A 10,655-nucleotide genomic window follows, 5' to 3' on the forward strand; every position below is an offset into this window, starting at 1 on the left:
GCTTTACATAATGAAAATCTTTAACACTATACATTGGTTTGTTCTTTTTAAAGATGTGTTTAGTGTGAAATGTAGCACATAAGGATAATTAATTACACTTAAAATATAAACCTCAATGAATTATCAAAATGTGAACTCATGTAATTTATAGAAAAATCAGGAAATAGAATAACTTAAACTAACCAGAATCCTATCTCATGCTATATATTCATGATTACCTCCTTTCTCCTGGGGTTTTTAGGATGCTTCTAATGTTTTGCATCTTAAACTACAGAAGATTTTATTGGATTGTTAATTTTGTATAAATTGATCTAGTTATACACTTATAATTTGTGTACATATTTTATATTTCAATTTTAAAAATGTAACAATGCTTTGTTATCATAAAGTCCTTTAACTCTCCTTGATTGCTAGTTTATTAGGACATATTTGACACACTATAAGCCCCTAGTATAGGCAAATTTTAACCATGAGTTCTCTGAGCGGCAAAATTAACAATAATAGCAACAACATCAAACTAACAAACGATATAAAACAAGTTTTAAAATGAGAGTTTGGGAGTTAGAAGTTTGTTTTCTAAAGGTAAAATTTTCTGCTCTCCATCTTTATTGGGATGGAATTTGTTCACATATGTGAGCAAATCAATATTCAAAATGGAGAGGCTATAATAAAATAAAAGGGGAAATAACTGGATCAATTTGAAAAGCCATGAGTTTGCATAATAATTATTTATTTGAAATCTGTTTGTGAAACATGTCTCTCAGTACAAGAACTAAATCTTACACTTGGGTGTATGGCCAGCACAAAGTGCATCACTTTCATTTATTGTATGCCAAATAAATCGTTGGAAGGAAGGAAGGAAGGAAGGAAGGAAGGAAGGAAGGAAGGAAGGAAGGAAGGAAGGAAGGAAGGAAGGAAGGAAGGAAGGAAGGAAGGAAGGAAGGAAGGAAGGAAGAAGAGCTATTAAGGTGCAGTGGAAATACATGAATCTTAGATGTAAGTAGGGCTGAATTGGACCCTGGTTAAGCTATGTACGTATTTTCTGCATCTACAGAAACTTTTTCATCTTTTTAAGTTTTGGGCTTGCAATATTCAGATTCAAAGTAACAATCATGTGAGTTGGAAAAATTAAGTGATACATTTCATGCAAAATTTGTATTTTAATAATGCATCCAAATGTGTCCAAGGAAAGATAAATGTTAACTTCCCTGTCTTTGAAAATTTTATACTGTGAAAGTGTCTGTTTTTATTGACTTAATGGTTTATTTTGTAAGGATTAATTGAAATGATATATGTGCATGCCCCTTATAAACCTAAGAGTACTAGAGATATTATGAGGTGTACATATTAAATAACATTTATATTATTCACCAGACACCAGCTTTTCTAGGCTGAGCCAAAATAGAAAAACAGGCCATAAAAAGAGAGTCCAGCAAATCAATCTGTAATGATCACTATAGCATCACTGGGGTAAATCCACAGTGCCAGTTATTTTTGGTCTCTATAGCGAACTGTCCCTTCACAAAACTAGCAAATCCTATTTTTTCTGACAAGACTGGTTAAATTAATTTTCCTCAAATTGAAGTTTAATAGAGCAATGGTAAAGTGTGCCCCTAAGTAAGTAAAATTAAAATAACCCAAAATCCAAAAACCTTTCATCTGTTTTCACAAAGTGAAAGGATGCAAAATGATTACCCTATATAGAGATTGTATTTAGGGCTGTTTTTTAATACATTACTAAGACACATCATTAAACACAAGTAGAACTAAACTTTGTAGGCCTCAAATATCATTAATAGCCTTATAATATTGTCTTGGAATTTCTCAGCTCAAGCATCTATAAATTGGGTTTTCCTGAATGAGTGCATTTTTTGCTTGAATCTTTAGTACTTCTGATGTAATCTGAATAATACACATGATCCCAAACCTTCTATACTCAATTTTTAAAATGTGTAAATGCAGTACAGATCAATTCTTTTTTTTTTTTTTTGAGACACAAACTCACTCTGTCTCCCAGGCTGGAGAGCAATGGCGTGATCTCGGCTCCCTGCAACCTAGCCTCCCAGGTTCAAGCGATTCTCCTGCCTCAGCATCCTGAGTAGCTCGGATTACAGGTGTCTGCCACCACATCTGGCTAATTTTTGTATTTTTAGTGGAGATGGGGTTTCACCACGTTGATAAGGCTGGTCTCAAACTCCTGATCTCAGGTGATCTACCTGCCTCCACCTCCCAGAGTGCTGGGATTACAGGCTTCAGCCACCGTGCCTGGCCATTACAGACCAATTCTTAGAAACTTATTTTCAACTTGTTGAATGTATTTGTAAAGATGAGAGAAAAATATTAAAATGTTAAGTAAGGTTTCTATTTTACACTGTATCAATAAAATGTACATATTTTTAATGATTTTCTTAAACGTATTTTTTCCCTCATTTTTTTTCTGTCAGGTATAATTGCACCCATCCACCAATTTTAAATATAGCATAATGTCAAAATCGTCGGGAAATTAACAGAAATTTTAAATTCACAAACACGTGATATGGAACAGATATTCAAAAAACCCCATTAAGTTAGACATTATCTCCTATTTCAGGAACCCATCTGCAATATTTTAATTAGAATGCTTCTTTCCTGAAAATGCACATTCATTCTGTATGCTATTAAAATCATCCATAACTAAAAGTAAATAATGCTGTTTTAAAATATTGCAATGCATTTTCATGACTTGCCTTGCCTATGAACACAGGAATTTGTTCATAAATTATCTTTAAGAAATATGTAAATCTCCATACTTTATGAATGAGAAGACCAAATCAAAATAATATGGCAGTCTGGGTTCATTTAGGAGATAAACATCACACAGTAGATTAGCAGGGATGTTTGATACAAAGCAGTATTAAGCATGGTTAAAAAAAAGAAGAAAGAAAGGACAGAAAAATGGAGTACGAATCTGTCAGGTCAGAACCATGGCAGTGACCAAGGAGCTCTTACAGATGGACCTGTACGTGCTGCTAGACATTGAGGAGAAGGTGGCAGACAAAGAGGTGGAGAAGGCACATAGGCAGAAGGCCCCCTCCTGCTACCCTGAACTCTTCCACTGGCAGCTGAACCCTTCCACCAGCATTCTCAGGCCTTGGAGGTGCTGACCGATGCTGCAGCCAGGGCTGAGTATGACAAGGTCAGGAAAGCCAAGAAGCAGGCAGCAGAGAGGACTGAGAAACTAGATGAGAAAAGGAAGAAAGTGAAGCTTGATCTGGAGGCCTGGAAGCGGCAGCGGCAGCACCAGGCGGAGGGGGAGGGAGAGGGGGAGGGGGACGAGGAGGGGGAGGAGGAGGAGGAAGAGGAGGAGGAGCTGGAGGAGAGCCTGAGCACCAGGACACTAGAGCGAGAGATCAAACGTCTGAGTGAAGAGGGTTCCCGGCAGCTGGAGGAACAGCAGAGGCTGATCCGGGAGCAGATACACCAGGAGCGTGACCAGAGGTTGAGAGGAAAGACAAAATACTAAAGGCCAAGGAACCCCCACTAAAGCTAAAATGGAAGTGCAAGAAGACTCGGGGGGAGGTAAAAGGTGGCTTCTCCAAAGACGTCCTCCTATGGCTTTTGCAAAAGTATGGACAGGTTCTCAACCTGGTGCTTTCCAGTAAGAAGGTAGGCACTGCTGTGGTGGAGTTTGCGACTGCCAAGGCTGCGGAGCCGGCTGTCCAAATGAAGTTGGCCTGGTGGATAACCCTCTGAAGATTTCCTGGTTGGAGGGAAAGCCCCAGAGCACCGTGGGCCCCAGCCGCCCAGCACTGTCAAAGGGCTCAGTGCTGTCGGTGAGGGAATACGAGAGCGTCATCATGATGCACATGCGCCACGCGGCCCAGCTGCAACGGCTGATCTCAGAGATGCACCCGCAAGACCAAGAGGGGCAGCCCACGTAACCCTGGCTCCAGCCACCCGCCCGCAGCCTTTTTCTTTAACGTCACCAATAAACTTGTTTGTTTGTTTGTTTGTTTTTAAGAAAAAAGAAGGAATGATAAGATGTAAGGAAACTCTGTATGGTATCTTAGGGCTGATGGAGAGTACTCAAGGACAAACTTGGAAGGTGTTCAGACTTTATTGGAGAAAATGTGGGTCAGTTCACTGGATACCAGGAAAGTTCACAATTTTGGCCAGACCAGAGCTGATCTGAGTTCCTTGGCAAGTGAAAGGCCACCTCCAGGGTGTAGGGTATCAACAACTCTAAGCAAGTGTATCCAAGGGATTCCCCGCAATTGGTGGGGCCGGAGATCTTTAGAGCGGACAGTCTGTGGGGGCTCCGGTTTTCAGAGAGTGCTGTGGAAAGATTATCACCAGACAGAGGCTGCAGTGTCACAGAGGAACAAAGGCTGGGCAGGTGACTGGGGCGGGCTCTACTAGCTATCCTCACCCCTGTCCTGCTGACACCCAGCTCACACAGGAAGTCTCTACTGCACTATTCCTCAAGCACCCTCTACTGCTCTTATCAAAGGAAAAATTATTTAAAATATTCTGCTTTAGAGCATATGTTGAAATGTGAATTCAGAGCCGAGAAATAATAAACTGACAACTGACACAAATGATTATTAGGGATACTTTAAGTCATTTTTAGTCATTTGAGGAGAAAACTAAGTCATCAATGCACTGCATGGAAGTAAAAAAGTCAAGTGATAAAACCATAACTAAATAAACCCAGACTGCCACATCATTTCGATTTGGTCTTCTCATTCATAAAGTATGGAGACTTACATAAACCTTACAGATAATTTATGATCAAATTCCTGTCTTCACAAGCAAGTGGCTTAGTTCTAAATGCAAACATATAATTCCAAGTATAATTTAAATGCTAGAAATTCCTCACAAAATTGCTATACTAGGTTTTCAGTTATGGGCAGGAATACTAACTGAGATTGCATCCTTCATTAGGATTTATAAGTTCACCCAACAAGCCTAAGCAGATTATATTCACATACTGATAAATTTAATTATGGCAGATAAGTGGTTCTTAAATTTATTTTGTCATTTGTCCTTTGTTTTGCTATGTCTTGTGCTTCCTTAACTATTCTTAGTTCAAAACTCATATTCATGATTTCAAATTCAGGCTTCTCAGAGTTGATGTTTATTGGGCTTCACCTGAGGTATTTGAACATATTCGGTAAAATCATTATGTTCCCAATAAATATGTAATAAAAGAATTTGTCAGACATGAATAGACACTTCTCAAAAGAAGACATTTATGCAGCCAAAAAACACATGAAGAAATGCTCTCATCACTGGCCATCAGAGAAATGCAAATCAAAACCACAGTGAGATACCATCTCACACCAGTTAGAATGGCCATCATTAAAAAGTTAGGACACAACAGGTGCTGGAGAGGATGTGGAGAAATAGGAACACTTTTACACTGTTGGTGGGACTGTAAACTAGTTCAACCATTGTGGAATTCGGTGTGGCAATTCCTCAGGGATCTAGATCTAGAAATACCATTTGACCCAGCCATCCCATTACTGGGTATATACCCAAAAGACTATAAATCATGCTGCTATAAAGACACATGCACATGTATGTTTATTGCGGCACTATTCACAATAGCAAAGACTTGGAACCAACCCAAATGTCCAACAACGATAGACTGGATTAAGAAAATGTGGCACATATACACCATGGAATACTATGCAGCCATAAAAAACGATGAGTTCATGTCCTTTGTAGGGACATGGATGAAACTAGAAAACATCATTCTCAGTAAACTATCGCAAGGACAAAAAACCAAACACCCCATGTTCTCACTCATAGGTGGGAATTGAACAATGAGAACTCATGGACACAAGAAAGGGAACATCACACTCCGGGGACTGTTGTGGGGTGGAGGAAGGGGGAAGGGACAGCATTAGGAGATATACCTAATGCTAAATGACGAGTTAATGGGTGCAGGAAATCAACATGGCACATGGATACATATGTAACAAACCTGCACATTGTGCACATGTACTCTAAAACCTAAAGTATAATAATAAAAAAATAAAAATAAAAATAAAGAATTTGTCTAGTCTTTCTTACTGTCTGTTACTGAAATAGTGGTAGAGGCTGTGGAGGGAGAGCTGGGTAATTCCATTACATTTTCATTCTCCCAGAACCCAATAACTGACATGAATTGCCTGCTACTCTGGCCCAGTCAGGGTTCCCTTCCCACTACCTGCAAAGCAGTCTCACCCTAGACAGATTTGGATCACTTTGAAAAAAATTAATAAAATTAAACAAGAAATAGGCAAGGAAATATAAACAAACAAGATATGATGTTTCTTTAGCTCAGAGAAATATATAGAACAATCAATAGAAATAATCTAGGAGAAGAACATAAACTCATTACGCTAAGCACTGATGAGAATCAGAAACAAGCTTCATTCATTGGAAAGCTTCCAGACTTGAGTTTCTAGGTGACGACTTAGTCAAATCACCAGTCATATGTTCTTATGAAACTAGCAATATTTTGAACTGTGCTTGCTTAGGATGAATGAAAGAAAGATAAGTTGAGAAGTATCCCCTTATTTATTTGGAGAAATGTAGACTTTGTGTGTAAAAATCAGCAATAACATTTCCTAATGTTTAATAAGTACTCAAAATATTAAGTCATCAATCATATTATATAACAAAAGTATGTAGTATTTTTATTCATACAGATGGGTTACTTTTTAATGCTGTCATTTGGAAATAGATCCACTTAGTATAATAAACTTTTTTTACAGCTTTAAAGCATTTTCTCTTTGTTTACTATTTGCTTATTCATTAATTTTACTTACTTAGTTCTTTCTTTCTTCTTACGTATTTTTATTCCATATTTCTTTACCCTTTATTTTTTATTGTTTTAAATTTTGGTAAATACATACCAAGAAATAATATGGCAGTTAGAATTCCCAAAATTGGATGTGAAGTGCACACACAAAAAATTAGAGAATATTTTTTAAGTATAATGTCATATTTGTTTAAGAAAATTTAGAAGATACAGATAAGTGTGTACATTGAAAAATTCAAACACTCCAAATTTGATCAAAGTGATGAGGGCTCCCTACTCGTACTAACACCAGAGTAATAGACCATTCCTTATTGTTTTCTATTAACTCTGTCCACACCTGGCAACTAGTTTGTTTGTTAAACTTCCCTAAAATCATTTAAGTTGAATATGCCATCCATTTTTTGCCAGTGCTCTAAAGTTTTAGAATGACTTAATTTCAATATTTCACCAAAATCATTCCCATGAAATAAGGATAATTTACTTGATTGCAATACAGCAAAATATGATTATCAAGCTATCAGATTACGGCTTTGTGTTATGCTAACAGAGAAAGATTCCATGAGTAATTCTGAAAGCCTTAAGCACATTTTTATTTAGATATAAAGACAAGAATATGTCAAGAAAAGAAATGATAAAAATATACATGATAATATATATTTTAAAAAATGAATTAAAAAATATTTATTTTTAAAAATTAAACAGAGGACACTTTACCATATCAGAAATAAGAATGTAAATATTAAAATAAAATAAAGTCATTACAAGATTCTGATTTTTAGCATCACTGAAAGAATCAGATTTAATCATATAGAAAACTTTCAGATGACAGGCCATCAATAGAGGGTAACTTTTTGTTTGGTGAGTGGGGAATTCTTTGCAAAGAATTTTGCATACTGTACTTAAGTTTCTCCTAAGTTAGAAATAATTCGTTCAGTTTTTCTTAGGTTAAAAACAATTTGTGGCCGGGCGCGGTGGCTCACGCTTGTAATCCCAGCACTTTGGGAGGCCGAGGCGGGCGGATCACGAGGTCAGGAGATCGAGACCACGGTGAAACCCCGTCTCTATTAAAAATACAAAAAATTAGCCGGGCGTGGTGGCGGGCGCCTGTAGTCCCAGCTATTCGGAGAGGCTGAGGCAGGAGAATGGCGTGAACCTGGGAGGCGGAGCTTGCAGTGAGCCGAGATTGCGCCACTGCACTCCAGCCTGGGTGACAGAGCAAGACTCCGTCTCAAAAAAAAAAAAAAAAAAAAAAAAAAAAATTTGTAACCCTCAACTCATACTTGTAGCAATATTTTTACATTTTTTGTCTCCTTAAAGTTTTCTAGTAATTAAGACACCAACAATGTTGTCTAACAGTATGTGTCAAGGTTCTTTACTCAGTCTTAAAAAGGCCTACAAACAGATCCCATGAAACTTTTATTGTTTGATGATAAGATGAAAGATATTGTATTATAAAGTTTGCAATTTGGCTTATCTTGAAAGATTGTCAAGAGCTAATATAACCAACATTTTGAAGAAGTAAATATATTACAGTAAAGCAAACACTAAAACTCTGAAACAAAACAAACAATATGGTTTTAGGAAACAAAATAAACTTCCCAACTGGGATTTCTCTATGTCTTTTTATTGGCATTGTTGCTGTTCCAGCTTGCTGTTACTATTTTTTAAAAATAATTTCTCAAAAAAGATAAAGAAATGGCATATTCAGGTATTTGGTTAGGTTGATGAACTGAACAAATGTACATGTCTCACTTCCTTCTAAAATCTCATTCAAATTTTAGTAAATAGTTGTCATAGTTTGGATGTTATCCGCTCTAAGTGTCATGTTGAATTGTGATCCCCAGTGATGGAGGTGAGGCCTGGTGGGAGGTGTTGGGTCATGAAGGAAGATCCTTCATGGCTTGGCCCTTTCCTCATGGCAGTGAGTAAGTTCTTGCAAGATCTAGGTATTTAAAGGTGTGTGGCATTTCCCCCATCTCTCTCTTGCTCTTGGTCTTGCCATGTGATGTGCCTGTTCCCACTTTACCTTCCACCACAAGTAAAAGCTTCCTGAGACCTCCCTAGAAGCCGAGCAGATGTCAGCATCATGCTTCCTGTACAGTCTGCAAAACCGTGAGCCAATTAAATTTCTTTTCTTTGTAAATTACCCAATCTCAGATATTTCTTTATAGTGACACACCACAAGAATTGCCTAATACAGAAAGTTGGTACCAGGAGTGAGTTTTGCTATAGAGATACATTAAAATGTGGAAGCAACTTTGGAACTGGGTAATGGGCAGAGGTTGGAAGAGTTTAGAAGGCTCAAAAGAAGACAGGAAGATGAGGGAAAGTTTGGAACTCCTTAGAGACTTGTTAAATGGTTATGACCAAAATGCTGATAGTGACATGGACAGTGAAGTCCAGGCTGACAAGGTAACAGATGGAAATGAGGAACTTGCTGGAAACTGGAGTAAAGGTCTTGCATGTTATGCCTTAGCAAAAAAACTCAGCTGCATTTTATTCATGCCTTAGGGATCTGTGGAAGTTTGAAATTGAGAGTGATGACCTAGAATATCTGGCAAAAGAAATTTCTTAGCGCAAAGTGCTCGAGATGTGGCCTATACTCAGATGTAGGAGCAAAGAAATAACTTAAAATTGGAAGTTATATTTAAAGGGGAAGCAGAGCATAAAAGTTTGAGCAATTTGCAGCCTGGCTGTGTGGCAGAGAAATTAAAGGCATTATCAGGAGAGAAATTCAGAGGGCTGTGAATCAATCACTTGCTAGAGATATTAGCATGACTAAAAAGGAGCTAAGTGACAATAGCCAAGACAGTATGAAAAGGGACTTAAAGGCATTTCAGAGACCTTCAAGGCAGCCTCTCTCATCACAGGCCCAGAGGCATAGGGGGACTTAATGGTTTCATGGATCAGGCACAGGGTATCACCATATTGTGGCATTCCAGGAGGGTATTCCTAACATTCTGGACACTCTGGTTTCAGCTTATGCTCAAAGGCCCCAAATATATCTCAAGTTGCAACTCTCAAGGATGCGAGCCATAAGCTTTGGTGGCTTCCATGTGGTGTTAACCTTGTTGCATACATAGTGCAAGACTAAAAGAGGCTTGTCAGCCTCTGTCTATATTTCAAAGAATGTATGAGAAAGCCTGGGTGCCCAGGCAGAAGCCTGCTGCAGGGGCATAGCCGTTACAGAGAACCTCTACTAGAGCAGTATGGAGGGCAAATACGGGGTTAGAGGCCCCAGACAAAGTCCCCACTGGAGCACTGCCCAGTGGATTTATGGGAAGGCGACCACCATCCTTTAGATTTCAGAATGGCAGCTTGCACCCTGAACCTGGAAAAGCTGCAAGCACTCAATTCCAACCTGTTAGAACAGCCATGGGGGCTGTACCCTGCAAAGCCACAAGGGCAGAGCTGTACTAAGCCTTGGGAGTCCATTTCTCACACCAGTCTGACCTGGATGTGAAACATTTAGTCAAAGGAAATTATTTTGGAGCTTTAAGATTTAATGGCAACCCTGCTATGTTTTGGACTTACTTGGAGCCTGTTGCTTCTTTTTTCTTTTGGATAATTTCTCCCTTTTAGAATGATATTTACCCAATTCCTATATCCTCATTGTATCTTGTAAATAAACAACTTGGTTTTGATTTCATAGACTACTAGGTGGAAGGGACTTGCCTTGTCTCAGATGAGAATTTGGACTTTGGAATTTTGAATGATGTTGAAACAAGTTAAGACTTTTAGGGGACTATTGACAGGTGATGACTGTATTTTGCAATGCAAGAAAAACATGAGATGTGAGGGGCTATGGTGAAATGATATAATTTGGATGTTGTCACCTCTAAATCTCATTGTAATTCCTGATGTT

General features: G+C 38.2%; 1 pseudogene; it reads left to right on the forward strand.

The window, feature by feature from the left end:
• The first annotated feature begins 2,958 nt into the window (after positions 1-2,958).
• LOC116809496 (dnaJ homolog subfamily C member 17-like) lies at positions 2,959-4,705 on the forward strand (annotated as a pseudogene).
• The last annotated feature ends 5,950 nt before the right edge of the window (positions 4,706-10,655 follow it).

Source organism: Hylobates moloch, unplaced genomic scaffold (genome assembly GCF_009828535.3).
Source record: "Hylobates moloch isolate HMO894 unplaced genomic scaffold, HMol_V3 SCAFFOLD_1, whole genome shotgun sequence".
NCBI lineage: Eukaryota > Metazoa > Chordata > Mammalia > Primates > Hylobatidae > Hylobates > Hylobates moloch.